Source organism: Etheostoma spectabile, unplaced genomic scaffold (assembly GCF_008692095.1).
Source record: "Etheostoma spectabile isolate EspeVRDwgs_2016 unplaced genomic scaffold, UIUC_Espe_1.0 scaffold00001291, whole genome shotgun sequence".
NCBI lineage: Eukaryota > Metazoa > Chordata > Actinopteri > Perciformes > Percidae > Etheostoma > Etheostoma spectabile.
Window position 1 is genome coordinate 28,869 of NW_022602723.1, and position 11,972 is coordinate 40,840.

Consider the following 11,972-nt stretch of genomic DNA (forward strand, 5'->3'; position numbering starts at 1 on the left):
AATCATAATGTGTGAGCCGTTTGAGCTCAACAATCTTGGACCACAAATTGAGATCGATTTGATAAATAAGACTTAAACCAGCTTAGGGCAGTTCCTTTAATGCCAATTAAATGTTCCAATCTCTATAATAAGATAAGATGGTCGATGGTATCAAATGCAGAAGAGAGAAAGGGGAGATTGTCCTTACGGTTTTAGGATTGGACGCAGAATGGGAGACAGTGGGACTGACAGAGGCCGCAGCAAGGTTTGATTGAGGTGCAGCAAGAGGGATGGTGGTTTTTATTGCAGAGGTGTCAATCAAACTGCCAGATGACGTGGTGGCAGTGCTGGAAACGACCTGGAGGAAAGAGAAATTGCACGCAGAGTAGCACCAAAACTATTCTCCCAAAGAGATACAATTTTAAAGTTTAAAGTTTAACACAAGGTCATTTTACTTCCATTTATTTAAGAAGAAGAGAGTGCAAACTAATAAAAGGCATTATTAACTAAATGCATTATAATTAAACAATATGTGGCATCATACCTGAGAAGGTTTCCTGGCCATACTGAGGTTGGGCTTCAGTGTTGCAGTATGTGAGCCACCGAACCGTGGTTTGAATAACTGGGGAAGGATGAAATGTCACAAGTTACAGGAAATGATCATAGAGTTGTACAGGTCAAAGCAATATACATGGAATTAAAGCTACTGTTTGCATTGATTCTGTTTATATGTTTTATTAAATAGTAATGCTGGGTACCATTTCAAGGGAGAATTTGGGTTGCATTCGACCAGCAGAGGGTCCAGCAGCAGTTGGAGCAGCAGGGTCAGCAGCAGTTGGAGCAGCAGGGTCAGCAGCAGTTGACGGAGCTGGGCCAGCTGCAGCAGCAGGTGTGGCTGTCTGCACATTAGTTTTCTAACACAAATATCAAAGAAATCAACAGCCACAAATATAAGTCAATTTTAACAACATACATTATGATGTCAGACCTGTGCTCCACCAAAAAGAGACATCTGCCCCCGCTGCTGGAGTGGACACTTCTCTATCTGTAATTATCCAAAATTAAAATGCACCAGAATGTTACATGACATTAATTAATTGTTGATAGTTAAAAAAAACATGTAAAAAGCTGTACCTTAATATAGAGCTCATGCCATCTCTTTGCCTAGGGGCTGGTCTATTCCCAGCATCAGTAGGCCAGACCCCTGTAGCGGCAAACGTCCTCAGCCGGGACAGCCATTCATCGTCCCCCATGGCACGATGCTTCTTAGCCTTAGAAGCCATCTGAGATTAAAACTCAGTAGGACAATAGAGCAATAATGTCAATAGTTAGGCACTTAATAAGGTCCCTTTATTGTATCCAAAAAGACAAAACTATAGTATAAGATTTAATCAAATAATTATATATTACAGGCATGACCATGGAATAGCTCATTTCTATCATCTAAATCTATCTACCTTCATCTTATAGTAAAGCATGTTGTAACATTGCTAGTACAGGGGCTTGAGTCATAATTGAGGCTTATTATAATCATTATCAACATTAATATTATTATATTACAATTATATTTTATTGTCAACAAATGCTACAGTGGACTGAAGTTGGGGTAAACTTTTGAATGCTAATCTTAAAGTAATATAAATTATAAGGGACTGATGTCAATTCAATCAATTTATCAGTTCTCTCTCTCTCTCTCTCTCTCTCTCTCTCTAACGCTACTAAAAATTATAAAATATATTATAATAATAATATTTAATTTAATAATATTAAATTACAGCTAACGTTAACTTAAGATCCTGACGGTACTTAACATATTGATGTTACTTTATACATAAAGTGATACACGTAACGTAGCCTATCCTGTTGACTAACATTATACTCTTCTCAACTAGAAAAGTGCACCGCAAAATGACTTCGCAAGAAAATAAATACATAGCTACATACATTACATGAACATGTAACAGGTTTAATGCACAACATGTGACGGTGACGTTTGGCCTAACGTTACTGTAGCGTTAACACTAGCTACTACTGCTTACAGTAGCATAACGTTATAAGCTTGTTCTTAACTAGCAAAGTGCACAACAATATGACATTGCGGTCAAACAAATACAAACAAGTACATCAATTAAATGAACTTTTGACAAGTTTAATTCATGAGATTTGGTGCCAGTAATAACTTACTTTATTTTCCGTGGAAAAATACCGAGATGAGTCGTCTTCTCTTGCGATTGCAAAGCTGCCATCGAAGCAGAAAATGCGTTTTGATTGGTAGGAAATGGAGATGGGCGTTGCCAAGAGGAGGCGCTTTTTTGATTGGCAAGAAATGGATATGAAGTCTCTCGTGATTGGCAAAAAATGGAAGGGAGCTTTGGGTTTGATTGGTAAGAAAAGGAGATGAGAAAGTGAACAAATACGTTCTGGGTAGCGCCAACGAGGCAACAAAAGATATTGCAATGGTTGGGAAAATCTCAGAAAAACTAACAATTTGGTCGTCAATCTTCACAAAAACAATGTATCTGGAAACCTATATACTCACACAAAGGCTAAAATTGACCCTAGATGCTTTGTCATGACCCCATGAAAAGGCCAGGACAAAAGACCGTGTGCAAAGGTTGAAGGAAATACGAGAATATGACCACAACAAAAGAAATGATAATTCAATGATGGTGGTAGTCAGTTTAGTCAGTGGTGAATGTATATGCATGGATGAGTGTGAGGTATGGTGTCAGCGATTTATGCTGGACAGAGTAAAACTAACAAAGATGAGCGGGAGAGGTGCTGGACTGAGAGACCTCTAGGGCAATCACAGATGCACAACCAATAATAAAAACACTACTGAGTGAATGCGTTCAGAAAATGAAGAACATTGTTCAGAAAGCTTAATGAAGCTTCATTTGACCATAACTATTAACCACCTGAACCTGGTAAAAGATATGAGGTTCTCATGAATAGGTAGCCAGTGATTTACCTCCTGTAGATGGTGGTCGGCGTGCCAACGAGGCTTGGAAATTTGCAGATGGTGATTCAGAGGAGATGTAACAGTTTAAAGTGTAAAGTAACTTAATTTTCTAAATTGTCTGGCTACAGTGCCAACGAGAGCTCTACTCTAATATTACCAGGTACGCAATAACTATTCAACTTCGGAAGGTATTGTTGATCTCAGAAACAACGATAGACGACACCATCTTATCACAACGCCCATGTTTGTGTTTCTTCAAAGTTTGCAAAAACATTCATCTGAACTCGCAAATCAATTGATGAGATTTTGGAGGTCAAAGGTTCAATGTCAAGGTGACTCTGCTCTCATGTCTGTCCATCCGATTCTTGTGAATGCAATATCTCTGAACGCCTAGAGGGAAGCACTTTAAATTTGGCTTACATAACCACTAGGAGTCGCGGATGAACTGATTTCGATTTTGGAGGTCAAAGGTCAAGGTTACTGTTTCATTATGTCTCCAGAACTGTATATGTATTTCTCCTGAACTGGTGAGCTTGGGTGATGTAAAGCCCCAGTTGCCTAATGGATAAGGCACTGGCCTCCTAAGCCAGGGATTGTGGGTTCAAGTCCCATCTGGGGTGAATTCCAACACAGTGGTTCAGCATCCTGCTCCGAAGTAAATTGCTAAGCCTGTACTTTGTTACTTTTACTTGAGTAAAGAAGTTAAATCAGTACTTCTACTTTTACCCGAGTATTTGTTAACACAATTATTTGTACTTCTACTTGAGTACGGGCAGTGAGTACTTTTGCCATCTCTGACGGTCATTGGTATGCAGGTCACTTGATGTAATACAAGAAAATACATAAGGCCCCACCCAACAGTTTTGTGATACGTGGCGTGTAACTGTATGTCAATGATCAAGCTTGTTGCTGTGACCAAGAAACCTCCAGCAAAATGACTGATGCATCATCAGTTGTAGTTTATGTAAGAAAAATACAATGCACGTCCAGCTTCTACATTTCCGCATGAGTCAGCTTCCCCAATTTCTGAGTAAAAAGAAAATAGCCTGATAAGCATACATGTGCAGCTCAACCTCAAAAAGCCAAAAAGCAAATGCTTGTTGCTTAAAGATCGAGCTCCCGCTCATTAAATAGCAGACAGATGCAGTCTCTGTGGTGCTACCTCGCTCAGAATCGTCTGTTCCATTTCCAATCTTGACATCTAATCACGTTCGTTGATGTCCAAAGTGAGATTCACCCCCGTCCAATCATGTAGCGGGATGACAATGGATCTAGCCAATCGTAACGCTGAGTAATTGGAAAGAGTGGATGACGCACCACGTCCATGACGCTGACTTCCCCAGCGTGCCTAGAAACGGTTTGCAGTCATCGCACTTAAGCTGACAGTGAGATAAACTTCAAGTTGGTAAGTAACCATTAACATGCGTTTCCTTCTTAAATAGGCATATACAGTTTATTTAATACCTTCACACAAAATTTTGCCAGGTGTTACGTTGTTATATGGCCGTAGCATCATAGCTAACAATCGCTAATGCTAACTGAAGCGGTAGGCTAGCTAATATGAGTGTTTGTGTCATGCGAAATGTAAACTAACTGACATCAACGTTACTACTGATAAATGTAACGTATCAAATATTAATATGAATAGAAAAAGCCATGTAACTACTATGTTATTACTATTCTTAGCTAACCACCTGCACCTGGGTGAAATGCAATCTGTAGCTAAATTAACTACTGTATTATGGCTAGTTTGTGTCATGTAAACAAACTAACGTTACAATCTACATATTATACTCAATATTACTATAAATAGAGAAACAATATGTAACTAACTTGCTATGACATAGCCTAGTCTATGCTAATCATCTAGGTAGATTACTACCCATTTAATAGTAACTTGATTGATTTGATAACGCAGCTGTCATAGTAGGTGTGCGTTTGTGCTGTAGTGTCACAGTGTATTGTCCAAAGGATACTCATTGTTTATTGTTGTCCATATTCATGTTGCCTTTATATGAGCAATAAGCCCTAAAGCCACAAGTCCATGGGGGAAGGAGAGCGGATGGCAAGGTTGATGGCGTGTGCCGGCTCAGGGGTTTGGCCTTCTGGAGGCAAAGGACCAGCCCCTAAGCAGCGGAAGTGGAGTGACCTCTATCAGAAGGTAAAATATAGCAAAATATAATGATAACTTCAAAAAAATATACCATACAATAGTGCAGATACTATGAATAAAACAAATTACTGTACACCCCAGTCTAAACAGGGTTGTGATTGTTTCAGATTGAGAAATGTCCCATGCAGGCCCGTGGACAGACCACTCTGTTTGGGGGGTCAGTGGCCTGTAATTGTGGATTTCACTGCACTAAGGTGATCTGTTTTAAAACGATGTATCATTACGATTAATCTCACATCTCATGCCTGCTGCAATGCTGTAGCTGTTATATCAAGCATCACAATGCTGTTGCTTTAGCAGCCCACCACTCAGCCTCCTGCCGCAGCCTCGCAGTCTGCTGGTCTGGTCTCGACCGCTGGGGCAACGGCTGCTGTGCCACCATCTTTCCTGCGCCCCCTCCAAGTTTGTCAATGGTGAATAATTCATTAAATAACTCTTATTTACTCTTATTTATATATATATATATATATATATATATATATATATATATATATATATATGTATATAGTGGTTTTGTGTTTGTTACATAATCAAATTAACAATGTTTGTCTTTTCAGTTCAGGCAAACGGGAGGGACCTCATGGGGTTGCCACTGCTGGACCAGGTGCGCATGGAGCACATCTCGCGTGTGCAGCAACGCCACGTCAAGTGCATCCAGGACCTGCCTGGTGTGCAGCTTTATCCAGTGACGGGCACTATCAAGAAGGGGGTGTTGTCCTGACCAAGTAACGCTGTGCCAGAGGGTCCACGTCTCTGGAATCATTTCATTGCCACCTGAACATTCATTCCAGGTTGGTGTCTCCCTTACAGTATATCATAAACACCCAGTATAGTCTTTTGTGTAAAAATCATTAGATTGGAAAGCTAGACCTTTTTAATGGACTATTAATATTTTATTGTTTTATCAGGAACCAGTGCAAATGCGCTGAATTTTCAACTTTACCTCCTGGAAGACCTGAACAGGTGGAACCAGGATCGGGGGAGTGCGGCGGTGACCAGTAGGCCATCGTCTCTGCTCACCTACGCCGGGCATGTGACCCAGTGCGTCAACAGCAGCAGCTTGAAGGTGTTTGGCCGGCCATTTGTGCCAAACTTCAGGCCACCCTCCAAATACACTGGTATGCTAATGTAATAATAACTGTCTTAAGAATTAGCTGTACTGTAGCTCCGGTTCAGAAAACAATGCAATGGTGAACGAAGTGAAGTGAGGTTTCTTTTCATTACTGTAGCCTGGCTGACGGATGGTCACAGCTCTACTGAGCCAAGTATTCCCAGAGCTCTTAGTAGTAACGACTTTATGAGATTTTTCAAAAAATTCTCCTGCTGTGCCTTGTAATGCCCACAGTGCCCTGCTATGCCATGAACTACTACAAAGAACTGCTACAAACTACTATTTTTTCTATTTTTGTTATTTCCACTCTTCATTCTAACCCCAACCGGCCCGACAGACGCCGCCTACCAAGAGCCTGGGTCTGACCGAGGTTTCTGCCTAAAAGGAAGTTTTTCCTCGCCACTGTCGCACTGTTGCTTGCTCGGGAAGAAACTACTAGAACTGTTGGGTCCTTGTAAATTCTGGAGTGTGGTCTAGACCTACTCTATCTGTATAGGGTCTCAAGATAACTCTTGTTATGAATTGATACTATAAATAAAATTGAATTGAAAATGCATGTGCAAAACACAATCTATGATCAATACAATATACTGTCTATTGTATAAGGGCATACCTGACACATCTAAAATAATGAAGTTTTTGTAATGTCAACTGATGATAGAGTTTTTTTTTGTCATTGTGTTATGATTGATTAAATGTTCCTGTTGGAGGAGAACATGTGTTAGTGTTCGGAATAATTATTTCATTTTGAACATGTTTGCAGTGTTTTGTTAGACATAGTGTGTTGTGTTGGGTATTATTGTATTTTGAAAATTAGTTTTGGAGTTCAGTTTACAATGTGTGATTTTGAGCATGAAATTAACTGTTTTGCCAGTTGGGTGTGTTTGTGTGTGTTTTTGTGTGTTAAGAGTTTAGGAAACTTGTTAAATGTATTGAAAATCTATCATAGCAATTGTAAAAAACTGTAATAGTATAGCTTACACATGCGGATGCCGTGCTAACTGTGTTAATAATTTTGGAAATGTGTTAAAAGTATTGAAAAATCTGTCATAGCAATTGTAAAAAACTGTAACTCCCTTTCATACAGTAGATGAGATTTGGATACTTTCTCAGACTGTGAAGGTAACCACATGGTGGAGGCCCAGCCATTGTTTTGCTGCACTATAAGCATATCCAAAATAGATTATGTGGGGGTATAGCTCAGTGGTAGAGCATTTGACTGCAGATCAAGAGGTCCCCAGTTCAAATCTGGGTGCCCCCTGCAAAGATATGTGTAGGCTATCATATGTCAGTAGTTGTTGATACTTGAAAGAAGCATGCATGTAACTAATGTTGCTTCTTTCCAGAAAACCTTGTGCTTTCTCCCCTCTCAGATTTCATTGGATTGTGGTGGCACCTCTGTAGTGGATGCAGCTGCTGCTGTGGTCCTGCTGGACGCCCTGCACTGCTATTGCTACTATTATTAGTAATAGTTCCGTGACCTTTACTGCTGCCATAATTGCCACCGGTCATCTTTTCATTCCATTCTCTCTCTCTCTCTCACCCTCTCCCCCAACTGTTGTGTCGATGACTTCCCACATGAGCCAGTTTTAGTCTGAGGTTTTCTGCCTTTTAAAAAGACATTTTTCCTCATACAGTGAGGAAAATAAGTATTTGAACACCCTGCTATTTTTGCAAGTTCTCCCACCTTCTCAATAAATAGTTTAAAAACCATACATTGTGATTTCTGGATATTGTTTTTTAGATTATGTCTCTCACAGTGGACATTCACCTACGATGACAATTCCAGACCCCTCCATGATTTCTAAGTTGGGAGAACTTGCAAAACAGCAGGGTGTTCAATCCTCATTTTCTCACTGTACTAGGTAGACAGTTATTATTACATTAGCATACCATTGTATTTGGAGGGTGGCCTGAAGTTTGGCACAAATGGCCGGCCAAACACCTTCAAGCTGCTGCTGTTGACGCACTGGGTCACATGCCCGGCGTAGGTGAGCAGAGACGATGTTCTACTGGTCACCGCCGCACTCCCCCGATCCTGGTTCCACCTGTTCAGGCCTTCCAGGAGGTAAAGATGGAAATTCAGCGCATTTGCACTGGTTCCTGACAAAACAATAAAATATTAATAGTCCATTAAAAAGGTCTAGCTTTCCAATCTAATGATTTTTTAATAAAAGACTATACTTGTCAGGTTCATAACACTTTAACTTACTAAATAAACACGGTCAAGCAAGAAAAGAGACTCAGACGGCAAATTAGCAGTTTGATAGACAATTGCAAGAGGGAAGGTCACGCGAAGAGCCTCCTATCTGCAGCAAGGCTCTGGTGGAACTTCAGCGATTTCTCTGCAGCTCTGTTCCTTTATTCACAGTTGTTGATACATTCGTTATCTGGTTTATGCCTACGCTAAGAGAACGACTTGTACTTTAAATGACCTTGAATCTAAGACATTTGCTACCTCTGTGATATACAACAGTGAGACATTTATGACCTCTTTGTAAGAAACAGCAGCAACACAGAAAAAGAGGGAGAGCAAAGAGAAACACAGTTTTGTAAATGTGCATATAATAAGCATTAAGATATATATAATAAGCATGTAAGAATATATGACAAGCAAGATATGAATATATATAATAAGCATGAAAGTTATAATATTTTAAGACACTACTACAGAGAAATATGAAATAAAAGACTTATAAAAATAAATTTCTCTGTCATTTCCCTCCTGTTGTACATTTAACAAACATGTCAGTAATTATCTCTCCAGAATATGGTTTTCAATAATCACATCATCACATGTACTCACAGGAAGGTTGTATACTCATCAAGGAGAAGGCGAAAACCTTTTCTTCTGAAAGGGAAAATTCCTTCTCGACCCTCCCTTAGGAGCGGCCGCCCTTTTGGCCAAGATAAGGTCAAAAGTTTGTTTACAGTTGGTTAATATATCATCATATTGCTTTGGGCACATTCATTATATTGTCAGATTTAGCTCTATCATATCTGGTTAATAAATGCACCCCCACAACCACAGACAGAAAACAAGAATACTTTGTGTCCTACACCATGTCTTTCTCTTCCTGTGTTCTTCCATCGTCACAGCGAGTGCTGTGCCCTTCAGGAAAGTGCTGTTGTGGGTGTGTGGGTGGCTGGACCAGCACGTGACACACCGTCGGAGTCAGTCTTTACCACTGCCTCATTTCTGGTGTGTGTCGTGTTGCAACGTTGTGACACAGAACGCCTCAGGTCAGGTCACGGATTTCCGGGCGTCTGGCGGGACTGCTTGGCTGTCCTCCGGTACTGGAACCCTCTTGCAGTGTGATGCGTGGACCCGCGTCGTCCTCTTCAGCAACCTTCACTGCTGTGGGTGACCAGAAGAACCTGGGAGAGAACCTTGCCAGTGTTTGGACTGCCAGTTCTTCCTCCCTGAAGTTTCTCACGACCACGAAATCTCCAGGCTGCAGCATGTGGAGCGTCCTCCAGCTGGGTGGGGCAAGGCAGCAGAAAACCTGGATTCTTATGTCAGAGAGAGCAGAAGACAGATGTACACCCTACTCTAACATCTCATGCTCACACCAGAGCCCAGAAGCTCTAGAAGCTTCTAACCCTCATACAGGGTGGTCTGCCAAAAGGATCTCAAACAGAGGTTACTGCGCGTTCTGACCCTCATTCCTAGTACGTAGTTTTGTTCTTAACGTGTGGCTATCTCTTGACACACCGACCTTTTTCCCTTCTGACGGTGTGAGACCAACAAATTTCATCATGATATGCTCAAATGCCCGCTTTACAAAAGTTACCCTTTATGCAAATGTTGTGAAGACCATGTTGTCATTAACAATAATAGCCCTTGCCCCTTTGGCACATGGCCCTGCCCATGCTATTGCTATATGTGGATTATCATTATTATTATTAAAAAAAATTTTTTTTAGTAAGAATTGAAACCTTTGAAGGTGTGAAACACCTTCTGCTCCTCCCATTTGAGACATGGCCCCCGCCATGGCTCATCTTAGCTACACATTCTAGGTAAGCAGGGCCGTCATCTCTCTGATATAGGCACCCTAACACAAGTTGCACCATCTACAGCCATACATCCTTCTCAGTCTGGGGAAGTTTTCTTGCATGTTTTTGCTTTGTGCCCCTCTGCTGCCAGGTGACACTAAAAATGTAATAGTGTAGTTAATCTCTCAAGGCTCTCTCTCTCAGAGCTTCGTATAGACTGTTGGACTGTCAACAAATACTTGTCCTAAACGTGTGAAAATGTATGCCTTACCATCAACAGGAATGCAAACCAGAATTGGCTGTCTTTGTCCACTGGAACACTGAAAAAAAACAATAGACACAACAAACAACAAAAAATTATTGTGCCCCCTGGAAATCCTTGAAAGAATAGAGATAGGTACGGTGTAGTACGTTAGGTGCACGTGCGTGGACCACTGGATTACTGCTTTTGAGGTCCTGAACAAAACGCCATTGTGAGGGTTTCCCCTTATCACGGATTTTCTTGACAGGGAAAATAGCGCGTGCGACATGGAACAATAACTCCTGCTTTCAATAGAGAGTTAAGACCGGTCGGATTCCATCTTGTTTCTGAGGACTACTGATAATTTTTGGGCCTGAAGTCTGTGCGGTTTGATGACATCAGGCTGACAATTGTGTTATGAGATTGATCACATTTATGCGCTTCCCACAGGTGCGTCGGCATTTGGACAGCAATGGTGAGATCTCTGTGGGGGAAACTTCACAGCTTAATCAAAAAAATGTGTGTGTGTGTGTGTTTGCCAGCTTCTTTCCGCTGGAACACACTGCGCGCGGTGGTCACTGTGTGACAGGAGCTTCCGATAAACTCCGTGGAAAGGGAGGTGTGAACGTCCCCCTCCACGGTTTCAGTGCAGTCAGTCAGCTGGTCACAGTCTAGGACAAAGTGTCCCAAGTTTCTCCACTGATCTGTGGGAGGTTAGACAAAAAGAGGATATGAGCTTATGAGTGCTAGATTCTGAAAACATTCTTCTATCAAGGTTACTTCTACTGCACATCTATATTCAAGCAAGTATGTAAGCACACTCAAGCTCATCTGTATCTTCTTGAAAAAAAAAACTTCAACAAACGTCCTGTTTCTGATGAGACAAAATAAGTGGAATGTAAGTTTAGTTTGACATGAAGTCAGCAAGGGGTTAAATCACATCTCTGGCCTCATGCAGCAGGCCTGCAGCCTGACCCAAGAGAGATATACCACTGAAAAAATCAGCTAAGATGTGTGTGTATGTGAAAACATAGTCAGACTGGCTGTGACTTCTAATCTCACAACTTGAGACCTGTAGGAGTTTGAGATAACTCCTCTTCCGAACATTAGATCCCTATGTAAACACATCCATGGGAGATAAAAAATTTCTGGGACAATTGCTCCACTTGCACCCCTTTAAAGAACTACTCTACTAGGAAGCTTTTGATTTGCAAAATAAAGATTTTTGGACATAATTTGCACATAATTGTAAACCGAAATAAACCAAAAACTCTACATCCCTTCCCTACACCTTTTAAAGTCGTACGTAGCCAATTCATACACCTCAGATAAAAACATTGCTAAGTAGAAATACCTTCTACAAGTTTTCCTCCCCTAGGTGACAATATTGCGTCTAGAATCTCCCTACTATCGTGTGTGGAAGAGTGTGTATGTTTATGGGCTGTAGCTGTGAAAGCATTTACTTCATTGCAAGCAGATTAGTTAGTGTGTGTTTTTTGCATTTTCACTT

At 40.9% G+C, this 11,972-nt stretch overlaps 2 non-coding genes across 2 annotated transcripts; both read left to right on the top strand.

Moving 5' to 3' along the window:
* The first annotated feature begins 3,488 nt into the window (after positions 1–3,488).
* Positions 3,489–3,561, top strand: trnar-ccu (transfer RNA arginine (anticodon CCU)). Its single transcript has one exon. It is a non-coding gene; the product is annotated as a tRNA-Arg (tRNA).
* Positions 3,562–7,414: 3,853 nt separating this feature from the next.
* Positions 7,415–7,486, top strand: trnac-gca (transfer RNA cysteine (anticodon GCA)). The gene has a single exon. It is a non-coding gene; the product is annotated as a tRNA-Cys (tRNA).
* Positions 7,487–11,972: the final 4,486 nt, after the last annotated feature.